Raw genomic sequence first — 13,778 nt, 5'->3', positions numbered from 1 at the left:
TCATAGATTTTCTCTATTGTTTTTCTGTCTCAGTCACACTGATTTTGGCTTCTGTCTTATTTTCTTCTTTCTGCTTGATTTGATTTCACTTTGCTCCTCTTTTTATCCTTTCCTAGGAGTGAATCTTAGGTTACTAACTTGAGTCCTTTCTTCTTTTCTAACTTAAGCATTTAAATCTACAATTTTCTCTGTAAACACTGCCTTAGCTGCATCCCACAAACTTTGATATTTTGTATTTTAATTATTGTTCAGTTCAACCTAGTTTCTAATTTCAATTGAGACTGCCTTTTTGACCCACAGGTTACTTAGAGGTGTGCTGTTTAATTCCAAGTGTTACTAGATTTTTCTGTTTATTAATTTCTACTTTAATTTCAACGTAGTCTGAGAACATACTTTTTTTTTGAATTCCCATTATTTTAAGTCTAGTAAGGCTTGTTTCATGAACCAAGATATGATTTAATTTGGTGAATGTTCCATATGCTCTTAAATATAATTTGTATTCTCCTTTCTATGGATGAGATATTCTATAAATGTCAATATGTTTCATGTGATTGACGGCCTTGCTCAGTTCTACCTCATTGCTGATTTTCTTTCCATTGTTCTATTACTGGGAGAGGACTGTTGAAATCTCCAACGATAACTGTGGATTTTATTAGTTCTCCTTGTAACCTCATTAGTTTTTTGTTTGTTTGTTCGTTTCTTGCATGCTGAACCTCTGTTAGATGCAGAAATGTCCGGGAGTTTTATGTCTTCTTGATGAATTTGACCTGAGGTCTGTTTTGTCTGAGATTACTATATAGCTGCTTCAGGTTCATTTTGATGTTTATTTATTTATTTTGAGAGAGAGAGAGAGAGAGAGAGAGAGAGAGAGAGAGCAGAGAGAGAAAGAGGGAGAGAGAGAATCCCAAGCAGGCTCTGCACTGTCAGCACAGAACCCGATGTGGGGCTTGATCTCAAGAACCATGAGATCATGACCTGAGCAGAAATCAAGACTCAGACGCTTAACTGACTGAGCCACCCAGGCACCCCCAGGTTCTTTTTGATTACCGTTAGTATATTATATGTAATATATATAATATAATTTTACATTTAAATTTAAACTGTGTCTTCATATTTACACTATGTTTATTTTAGTTGGCACATCGTTTGATCATTCCCTATCCTTCCAATCTTTCCTTTGTTACCATTTCCCTCTTTTTAAAACTTATTTTGGAAAAATTGAACATTTTTTTAATGATTTCAAATTTCTCTCTTCTTGGCATACTAGCTAAAACTATTTTAGTGGTTGCTTCAGGGTTTATAATACACAGTCTTGCTTTATCATGGTCTCCCTTCAAGGGGCATCATACCACTTCACAAGTACTGTTAAAAATTCATAGTAATAAGCTTCCATTTCTCCCCATGTGCTCTTTATGTTATGTTGCCATATATATTACTGCCACGTATTTTATAAACTCCACAGCACATTGTTATAATTTTGTTTAAAGAGGCAGTTATGCTTTATTTTTACTGTGGCAAATATATATATATATATATATATATATATATATGTGTGTGTATATATACATATACACACACATATATATATACATATATATATTTGTATATGTATATATATATACATATGTATGTATATATATACATATGTACGTGTATATATATTTGTATATATATATATGTATATGTATATATAACGTAAAATTTACCATATTAACCACTTTTAAATGTAAAGTTCAGTGGAATTAAGTACACTCACATTGTTGTGCGACCGTCACTACTATCCATCTCCAGAACATTTTATGATCCCATACTGAAACTCGGTACCCATTAAACAGCAAATCTCCATTCTCCCCTACCCCCAATCCCTGGTAACCACTGTACTACACTCTGTCTCTCTATATTTGACTATAGTATGTACTTCATGTAAGTGGAATCATGCAGTATTTGTCCTTTTGTAGCTGGTATATGTCAATTAGCATAATGTCTTCAAGGTTCCTCCACATTGCAGCATGTATCAGAATTTTATTCCTTTGTAAGGCAGAATAGCACTCCATTGTATGCTACATACTACAGTTTTTAAATTGTGGTACAAACATTTAACATTTTGTCTACCCTCATGACACATTTTTAAGTGCATGATGAAGTATTATTAACCATAGGCACGATGTCATGCAGCAGATTTCTGGGGCCTACTAATCTTGTACAACTGTTGACGTTATACCCATTGGACACCAATCCACCTCTCGTCTTCCTTCCAGCTCTTGCCAACCACCACTTTTATCTCTGTTTCTCTAAAGCTATTTTAGGTAGCTCATACAAGTGGAATCATGCAGTATGTGTCCTTCTGTGACTGGCTTATTTCACTCAGCATAATGTCCTCCAGGCACATCCATGTTGTCATATATGACAGGATTTCCTCCTGTTTTTAAGGCTGAATAGTATTGCATTGTGTGTATATACCAAATTTTCTTTATGAAGGTATCTGTTGATAAACATGTAGTTTGTTTTCATATCTTGAGTATTGTGAATAATGCTGCAATGATTTATGGGAGTGCAGAAATCTTTTTGACATTCTGATTCAGAAGTGGGACTGCAGAATCATATGTTAGCTATATATTTAATTTTTTGAAAACCCTACATATTATTTTCCATAGCAGCTGCAGTATTTTGTATTCCCACCAATAGTGTACAAGGGTTCAAATTGCTTCATAACCTCACCAACAAGTCTTATCATTTTTTTAAATAACAACCATCCTAACAGGTATTAGGTGATATCTTATTATGGTTTTGATTTGTATTTCTCCGGTGATTAGTGATCCCAAGCATCCTTTCATATACTGTTTGACCATTTGTACATATTCTTGGAGAAGTGCCTAGTCAGATCCTTAGCCCATTTTTTCATTGGGTTATTTGTGGTGTTTGTTTGATTGGTAGGAGTTTCCAATATATTTTGGATATTCACCCCCTTTTGGCTATATGGTTTCCAAATATTTTCTCCCATTCCATAGGTTGCCTTTTCACATTGTTGATTGTTTTCTTTGCCATGCAGATATTTTTTGGTTTGATGTATTCCCACGTGTCTATTATTACTTTTGTCATTGTGCTTTGGTGTCATGTCCAAGGAATCATTGCCTAGACCAATGTCATGGAGCTTTTTCCCTAAGTGTTCTTCTAGGAGATTTACAGATTCAGGTCTTACATTTAAATCTTTAATTCATTTTGAGTAGATTTTTTGGTATGGTGAAATATAAGGGTCTATTTTTATTCTTTTGGATGTGGATATCCATTTTTCTGCAGCACCATTTGTTGGAGAGACCATCCTTTCCCCATTGTGTATTATTGGAACCCTTGTCAAAAATCAGTTGGCCATTTCTGGGATTTCTATTCTGTTCCATTGGTCTATGTGTCTGTTTTTATGCCAATACCATGCTGTTCTAATTAAGCTTGTTTTGTAATGTATTTTGAATTCAAGAAGTGCAATGACTCCATGCATGTTATCCTTTCTCAAGTTGTAGTTGTTTTGGCTATTTGGGGTTCGGTATTTAGTGGTTCCATATAAATGTTGGGATTGTGTTTTGGTTATTCCTGTGAACAATGTCATTGGTATTTTGCTGGGACCGCATTGAATCTGTAGATCATTTTGTGTAGTACAGACGTTTTAACAACGTCTAATTTATGAACATGGGATATGTTTCCACTTACGTTTCTAATTTATGAACATGGGATATCTTTCCACTTACTTGTGTCTTCTTTAATTTGTTTCATCAGTATTTTGTAGTTTTCAGTGTATGTCTTTCACCACCTTAGTTAAGTTTATTCCTAAACATTTTATTCCTTAATTTTCTGTCGGAAGTGGTGGTGTTTTCTTAATTTAATCTTCAGACAGTTTCCTGCTAGTGTATAGAGACCAACTGATTTTCCTATCTTGATTTTGTTACCTGGTACTTTACCAAGCTCATTAATCACTTCTAACAGCGTTTTTGGATTCCCTGGGGGTTTTTCTACATATAGGATCATGTCATCTGAAAACAGGTAATTTTACTTCTGTCTTTGTGACTTGGATGCCTTTCTTTTCTGTTTTCTTGCCTAAATACTGTGACTAGGTGATATCCCATTGTGGTTTTGATTTGCATTTTTCTGATGATTCATGATATGGAGCATCTTTTCATGTGTCTGTTGGCGATCCGTATGTCCTTAGGAAAAAAAAAATGTCTATTCAGGTCCGCTGTCCCTTTTCAATCAGACTGTTTGCTGTTGATGTTTGCTGTTCAGCTGTATAAGTTTTTATACAGTTTGGATATTAACCCCTTATTGGATAAATAATTTTCAAATAGATTCTCCCATTCAGTAGGTTTCTTTTCGTTTTGTTGATGGCTCCCTTTGCTATGCAAAAGCTTTTAATTTTGCTGTAGTCCCAATAGTTTTTTTTTAAATTATTAATTTTATTTATTTATTTGTTTGTTTATTTATTTATTTATTTTTAAATTTACAACCAAATTAGTTGGCATATAGTGCAACAATGATTTCAGGAGTAGATTCCTTAGTGCCCTTACCCATTTAGCCCATCCCCCCTCCCACAACCCCTTCTGTAACCCTCAGTTTGTTCTCCATATTTATGAGTCTCTTCTGTTTTGTCCCCCTCCCTGTTTTTATATTATTCTTGTTTCCCTTCCCTTATGTTCATCTCTTGTGTCTCTTAAACTCCTCATATGAGTGAATTCATATGATATTTCTCTTTCTCTGACTGACTAATTTCACTTAGCATAATACCTTCCAGTTCCATCCACAAAGTTGCAAATGGCAAGATTTCGTTGTTTTTGCTTGCCGGGTAATACTCCGTTATACATATATATATATATATGTGTATATATATATGTACATATATATGAACATATATGTATATATATGTACATATACATACATATATGTATATACGTGTACATATATGTATATATGTACATATATACACATATATACATATATACATATATATGTACATATACATATATATATGTACATATACATATATATATATGTACCACATATCATATATATATATATATATATATATATATATATATAAGACCACATATCTTGGGATTTATATATATATATATTATACATATATATAATATATATAAATATAATATATATATATATTATATTATATATGTATATATATAAGACCACATATCTTGGCACATATATTTCTTCATCCATTCATCCATCGGTGGACATTTGGGCTCTTTCCATACTTTGGCTATTGTTGATAGTGCTGCTATAAACATGGGGGTGCATGTGTCCCTTTGAAACAGCACACCTGTATCCCTTGGATAAATGCCTAGTAGTGCAATTGCTGGGTCATAGGGTAGTTCTAGTTTTAGTTTTTTGAAGAACCCCCACACTGTTTTCCAGAGTGGCTGCACCAGCTTTCATTCCCACCAACAATGCAAAAGAGATCCTCTTTCTCCGCATCCTCGCCAACATCTGTTGTTGCCTGAGTTGTTAATGTTAGCCATTCTGACAGGTGTAGGTGATATCTCATGGTGGTTTTGATTTGTATTTCCCTGATGATGAGTGAAGTTGAGCATTTTTTCATGTGTCGGTTGGCCATCTGGATGTCTTCTTTGGAAAAGTGTCTGTTCATGTCTTTTGCCCATTTCTTCACTGGATTCTTTGTTTTTTGGGTGTTGGGTTTGATAAGTTCTTTATAGATTTTGGATACTAACCCTTTATCTGATATGTCGCGTACAAATATCTTCTCCCATTCTGTCAGTTGCCTTTTAGTTTTACTGATTGTTTCCTTTGCTGTGCAGAAGCTTTTTATTTTGATGAAGTCCCAGTAGTTCATTTTTGCTTTTGTTTCCCTTGCCTCCAGAGACGTGTTGAGTAAGAAGTTGCTCCGGCCAAGATCAAAGAGGTTTTTGCCTGCTTTCTCCTCGAGGATTTTGACGGCTTCCTGTCTTCCATTGAGGTCTTTCATCCATTTCGAGTTTATTTTTGTGTATGGTGTAAGAAAGTGGTCCAGCCTCATTCTTCTGCATGTTCCTGTCTAGTTTTCCCAGCACCACTTGCTGAAGTGACTGTCTTTATTCCACTGGATATTTTTTTCCTGCTTTGTCAAAGATTAGTTGGCCATACGTTTGTGGGTCCATTGCTGGGTTCTCTATTCTGTTCCATTGATCTGAGTGTCTGTTCCTGTGCCAGTACCATACTGTCCTGATGATTACAGCTTTGTAGTATAGCTTGAAGTCCGGGATTGTGATGCCTCCTGCTTTGGCTTTCTTTTTCAGGATTGCTTTGGCTATTCGGGGTCTTTTCTGGTTCCATACAAATTTTAGGATTATTTGTTCTAGCTCTGTGAAGAATGCTGGTGTTACTTTGATAGGGATTGCATTGAATATGCAGATTGCTTTGGGTAGTATCAACATTTTAACAATATTTGTTCTTCCTATCCAGGAGCATGGAATCTTTTTCCATTTTTTGGTGTCTTCTTGAATTTCGTTCATAAGCTGTCTATAGTTTCCAGCATATAGATTTTTCACCTCTGTGGTTACATTTATTCCCAGGTATGTTATAGTTTTTGTTGCAATTGTAAATGGGATCGATTCCTTGATTTCCCTTTCTGTTGCTTCATTGTTGGTGTGCAGGAATGCAACCAATTTCTGTGCATTGATATTGTATCCTGCAACTTTGCTGAAGTCATGAATCAGTTCTAGCAGTTTTTCGGTGGAATCTTTTGGGTTTTCCATATAGAGTATCATGTCATCTGCGAAGAGTGAAAGTTTGACCTCCTCCTGGCCGATTTGGATGCCTTTTATTTCTTTGTGTTGTCTGATTGCAGAGGCTAAGACTTCCAATACTATGTTGAATAACAGTGGCGAGAGTGGACATCCCTGTCTTGTTCCTGACCTTAGTGGGAAAGCTGTCAGTTTTTCCCCGTTGAAGATGATATTAGCGTTGGGTTGTTCATATATGGCTTTTATGATCTCGAGGTATGATCCTTCTATCCCTACTTTCCTGAGGGTTTTTATCAAGAACGGATGCTGTATTTTGTCAAATGCTTTATCTGCATCTATTGAGAGGATCATATAGTTCTTGTACTTTCTTTGATTGATGTGTTAATTGTTTTGCGTATATTGAACCAGCCCTGCATCCCAGGTATAAATCCCACTTGGTCGTGGTGAATATATTTTTTAATGTATTGTTGGAGCCGGTTGGCTAATATCTTGTTGAGGATTTTTGCATCCGTGTTCATCAGGGAAACCGGTCTATAGTTCTTCTTTTTATTGGGGTCTCTCTGGTTTTGAAATCAAGGTAATGCTGGCTTCATAGAAAGAGTTTGGAAGTTCTCCTTCAGTTTCTTTTTTTTTTTTTTTTTTTTTTGGAACAGCTTCAAGAGAATAGGTGTTAACTCTTGCTTAAATGTTTGGTAGATTTCCCCTGGAAAGCCACCTGGCCCTGGACTCTTGTTCTTTGGGAGATTTTTAATTACTAATTCAATTTCCTTACTGGTTATGGGTCTGTTCAAATTTTCTATTTCTTCCTGTTTCAGTTTTGGTAGTGTACGTGTAGTTACCATTTAAAAGACTACAATATGACATTTATGGACCCTGGGTTATTTTCCCTTCATGAGCCCCTTCTTTATTTTTTTCTTTATTAACAGCCTTAATGAAATATTTCCATGTCCTATAATTCACCCATTTAAAGTAAAAATTTCAATAATTTTTGGTGTATACACATTGTTGTGAAACCATCCTTACAATTCAAAACTATTTTGTTTAACTCAAAAAGTAACTCCATACCTGTTAGTAGTCACGCTCATTCCCAATTCATACCCCATACCCCCAGCCCTAGTTTTCCATTATTGACTTACTTTCTCTATATATTTACCTACTCTTGAAATTCCATACAAAAGAAATCCCAAGATATGTGGTCTTTTGTGACTGGCACATTTCACTTAGCATAATTTTTTTTTAGGTTTTACCCATTTTGAAGAAATTCAATGTTTTACAACACACTTGCAATATTTTATATTTCCACCAGCATGATATGTATATTCCTCACTATCACCAATACTTGCTACTTTTTCTTAGATTATATTTATTCTAGTAGACACAAAGTTTCATTGTAATTTACATTTACAATTTTCTAATGACTCATGTTGATCACATATTCATGCATTTATTGCATTTTTGAGACGTTTCTATACAGATAATTGGCCTGTGTTGTAACTGAATTATTTGTATTTTTACTCTTCATTTATAATTTTTTCTTATTTATATATTATGGATATTAGCATCATTTCAGATATATCATTTGAAACATTTTTTCTTGTCTTCTGGTTTGCCCTTTTTCTTTATAGATGTTGTTTTTCTTTTTGTAGCACAAAAGTTTTCCATTTTGATTTATTAGATTTTAACTTATTCTTCCTATGATGTCATCTACTTTGAGTTAATATTAGTATATGGTATGAGGTAGAGCTTCAACTTCATACTTTTGCATGTGGATATCCTACTTTTCATCTGTATTTGTTGAAAGGGCTATTTGCTCCTATTGAATTGTCTTCAACACTGTCAAATATCAATTGATAAGCATAAATGTATAGGTTTATTCTGGACTTCTCAACCTTGTTTTTCTTTTCAAGGATTGTTTTGGCTACTCTGAGTCCACATACATTTTAAGATTATGTTGTTAATCTTGCAAAAATGGAGTGTAGGATTTTCATAGAGATTGTGCTGAACCAGCAGTTATTTTCTGCAACATTACCAGCCTGTATTAGTTTCCTACTTTAATAAAGTACTACAAACTGAATGGCTCTGAAAAATAGAACTATATTGCCTTAAGTTCCAAGACAAGAATTTGCAAGTCAAGGTGTTGGCAAGACTACACTCTGTTTAAAAACTGTAGAGGAATTCTTCATTGTCACTTCCTGGCTTCTCTGGTCATTTGCCATATATCTTTAGCATTCCATGGTTTGTAGATGCATCACTCCAGTCCTTGATTTTCACCTGCCGTTTTCCCTGTGTATGTTCATATTGTCTTCCCTCTGTGCATGTCTATGTACAGATTTCTACATTTTAAGGATATCAGTTATATTGGATTACAGTCAACTCTAATAACCTTACCATAACTTGCTTAGATCTGCAATGACCCTATTTCTAAATAAGGGTCATATTCTGAGGTACTGGTAGTTAAGTCTTCAACCTATCTTTTTTGAGGGACACATTACAATCCGTAATACTATCCTAAGAATATTGATTTAATATATAGATTAATTTGGAGTATATTGCTATCTTAACAATATTAAGTATTCTCACTCATAAATATAGGCTGTATTTCCATTTATTTAAATCTTCTCAATGTCTTTCAATATAATATAGCTTTCAAAGTATAAGGTTTACACGTATTTTGTAAAACTTGTTTCTAGGCGTTTTATAATTTTCAAATGTATTGTAAATGCAATTACAATTAATTTTATTTTTTTTGTTTTTCACCAAGTGAATAGAAATACAATGGTTTTTTTTAGAAATTAACCTTGTATTATGCAATATTACTGAACTTGTTTTTAGCTTAATAGTTTTTTATGGATTCCTTAGGATTTTCTATATACAGACTTATGTAATTCATGAATATATTAGGTTTCTTTCTTTCTTTCAAATTTGAGTGCATTTTACTTTATTCTCTTGCCTATTTAACTTTTCTAGAACCTCCAATGCAATACTAAATACATGTGGTGAGTGCAGATATGGTTATCCTATTACTCAAAACTTGTATTTTAAGATATCCTGGTACAAAAAATATATAATTCAGCCTGGGAATCTTGTGTATACATTTTTAATATAATAAATATAATAAATATAATATAATATAATATAATATAATATAATATAATATGTAATAATAAATAAAATATAGAACATAGAACATATTTTATGTATTATATATTATGTATATAATATTTATACATACATGTGTATATATTTACTTAAAGATGTTGCTCTGTGGTCTGCTTCTATTGCTTCCAATGGACATCTCTGTCATTTTTGTTTTTGTTTGCTTATTCAAAACTTTTCCTTCTGTGTCTGCTTTTTAAGTTTTCTCTTTATCTTTTTTGTCTTTCTCTTTTGATTTTAATGTGCCTTGTAGTTTTCTTCATGTTTCTTTAATTGCGAGTTGTTGAGCTTCTTACAATTTTTTGGTTTATAGATATTATCAAATTTGAATGTTTTGAGAATTTTTTTCCTCTAAAATTTTCTTGTCTTCACCTTTCTGTCCTTTCTTTCAGGGATTCAAGTTAAATACATACTAAGAGGCTTGAAGTTGTACCATAGTTCATTAACGTTTTTTCCCCCTTATTTATTGTCTCCTCCTCTCTCTCTCCCTCCTCCTCTTTCTTCTTTTCCTTCTTCTTTTGTATTCTTATTTTTTCTGTGTGTCTTTCTGGACAGTTCCTATTGTTATGCTCTCAAGACCAATTATCCTTTCTTCTCCAAAGTGTAATCTTCCATTAATCACTTTCATTTGATTCTTCATCTCACACATTGTAGTTTTCATCTTTAAATATTTGATTAATTTTTTGGTATATTCTATGTCTTTACACATAAGGAACATATGTATGCAGTTGAACATATGAAATACACTCACAGTTGTTCTTGTAATGTGATTGTCTATTAATTCTAATATGCCAGTTCTGGATTGTTTTCCATTATTTGATTATTCTTTCCATTACGGGTAACTTTTTATGCTATTTTGCAATGTTCATAATCTTTGGAAACTGAACGTTGTAAAAAATTTAAATTTTAAAGTTATGTGTATTTTTATATTATGTTATTGATATATATATATATATATATATATATATATATGCCACATCTTTATCCTTTCATCTGTTGATGGACACATGGGCTACTTCTATTATTTGGCTATTGTAAATAATGCTTCAGTAAACATAGGAGTGAATGTGTACCTTTGAATTAGTCATTTTGTGTTCTTTTGGTAAATGCCCAGTCATGTGTTTACTGGATCACAGAGTAGTTCTGTGTCACTTTTTGAAGAAATTCCAAACTGTTTTCCAGAGGGGTGCACCAGTTTGCATTCCCAACCGTGCAAGAGGGTGCCTTTTACTCCACATCCTCACCAGCACTTGTTTCTTGTGTTTTGATTTTAGCCATTTTGACAGATGTGAGGTAACATCTCATTGTAGTTTGATTTGCATTTCCATAATAATGAATGATGTTGAGTTCCTTTCATATGTCTTTTGGCCGTCTGTATGTCTTCTTTGGAGAAATGTCTGTTCATGTACACTGCCAATTTTTACTTTTTAATTGTTTTGTTTTATTTTTTTTTCCTCTGTCACCACTTTTATTTATTTCTTCATTTATTTTTATTATTTTTTTTAATCTTTATTTATTTTTGAGAGAGAGACAGAGTGTGAGCAGGGGAGGAGCAGAGAGAGGGAGACACAGAATCTGAAGCAGGCTCCAGGCCCCGAGATGTCAGCACGACATGGGGCTTGAACTCATGAACTGTGAGAACGTGACCTGAGCCGAAGTCAGACGCTCAACCGACTGAGCCACCCAGGTGCCCCTACTCATTTATTTTCATATAACTTATTGTCAAGTTGGCTAACATACAGTGGGTAAAGTGTGCTCTCGGTTTTTGGGGTAGATTCCCGTGGTTTATCATTTACATACAATGCCCAGTACTCATCCCAACAAGTACCCTCCTCAATGCCCATCACGCATTTTTCCCTTCTCCCCCACCCCCCATCCACCCTCAGTTTGTTCTCTGTATTTAAGAGTCCCTTATGGTTTGCCTCCCTCACTCTCTGTAACAATTTTTTCCCCTTCCCTTCCCCCATGGTCTTCTGTTAAGTTTCTCAAGATCCACATATGAAGGAAAACATGTTGGGTTTTTGGTTTTTGGGTGTTGAGTTATATAACCTATTTATATATTGTGTATATTAACTCATTATCAGATATGTAATTTATAAATATATTTCCCATTCAGTCTTTTAGCTTTATTGATTGTTTCCTTCACTGTGTAGAAGCTTTTTTATTTTGATATGGTCCCAATTGTTTATCTTTGCTTTCATTTCCCTTGCCTCAGGAGACATAGCTAGAAAAATGTTCCCCTGGTCGATGTCAAAGAAGTTACTGCCTGTGCTCTCTTCTAAGATTTTTATGCCTTAAAGTACCACATTTAGGTCTTTAGTCCATTTTGATTTATTTTTGTGTATGGTGTAAGAAAGTGGTCCTGTTTCATCCTTTTGTATGTAGCTGTCCACTTTTCTCAACGCCATTTGTTGAATAGACTGTCCTTTTCCTTTGCATATACTTTCCTGCTTTGATGAAGACTAATTTACCATAAAATTGTGGGTTTATGTCTGGATTTTCTATTCTTTTCCATTGATATATGTGTCTATTTTTGTACTAGTGTATACTGTTTTGATTACCACACCTTTGTAGTATAACTTGAAGTCTGAAATTCAATACCAAAACTGGTATAACTCCAGTTTTGTTTTTCTTTTTTCAAGATTGCTTTGGCTATTCAGGGTATGTTGTGGTTACATATAAATTTGAGGATTGTTAAGAGGTTAGAGAGGGAGGGCGCCAAAACATAAGAGACTCTTCAAAACTGAGAACAAACTGAGGGTTGATGGGGGGTGGGAGGGAGGGGAGGGTGGTTGATGGGTATTGAGAAGGGCACCTGTTGGGATGAGCACTGGGTGTTGTATGGAAACCAATTTGACACTACATTTCATATTAAAAAAAAATAAAAGGATTGGTTGTTTCAGTTGTGTGAAAAATGCTGTCGATATATTGATAGGGATTGCATTAAATCTGTCAATTGCTTTGGATGGTATTGACATTTTAACAATATTTTTTTCCATTATATGAGCATGGAATGTCTTCTTATTTCTTTGTGTCATCCTCAATTTCTTTCATCAGGGTACATGTCTTTCCTCTCTTTGATTAAGTTTATTCCTGGGTATCTTATTATTTTTGGTGGAATTTTAAATGGGATTGTTTTCTTAATTTCTCTTTCTGCTGCTTCATTATTAGTGTATAAAAAAAAAAAGAAATGTAACAGATTTCTGTACATGTATTTTAAATCCTGAGACTTTACTTAATTAATTATCACTTCTAGTACTGTTTTGGTGGAGACCTCCCTGTTTTTTTAATATGTAGTATCATGTCATCTGCAAACAATGAAAGATGTACTTCCTTCTTACCAATTTGGATGCCTTTTATTTCTCTTGTCTGGTTGCTGTGGCTAGTACTTCCAGTACTAAGTTCAATAGAAATGGTGAGAGTGGACATCCTTGTCTTGTTCCTGACCTTGGGGGAAAAGCTCTGTTTTCCCCATTTAGTATTATTTTCACTGTGAGTTTTTCATGTAAGTATTTTATTATGTTGAGGTCTATATTCCTTATAAGCCTACTTTGTTTAATGCTTTTGTCAGAATGGCGATTGTACTTTGTCAAATGCTTTTTTTGGTATCTATTGAAATGATCATATGCTTTTTATCCTTTCTTTTATTGATGTGATGTATCGCATTGATTGATTTGCAAATATTGAACAATCCTTGCATACTAGGCATAAATCCCACTTGATCATAGTGATTTTTTTAATATATTGTTGGACTTGGTTTGCTAGTATTTTGTTGAGGATTTTTGCATCAATGTTCTTCAGAAATATTGCCTGTAGTTCTCTTTTTTTTGGTGGTGTTTTTATCTGGTTTTGGTATCCGAATAATGCTGGTCTCATAGAATG

This window comes from Neofelis nebulosa, chromosome X (assembly GCF_028018385.1).
Source record: "Neofelis nebulosa isolate mNeoNeb1 chromosome X, mNeoNeb1.pri, whole genome shotgun sequence".
NCBI classification, from domain to species: domain Eukaryota; kingdom Metazoa; phylum Chordata; class Mammalia; order Carnivora; family Felidae; genus Neofelis; species Neofelis nebulosa.
Note: the sequence above shows the minus strand (reverse complement) of the source record.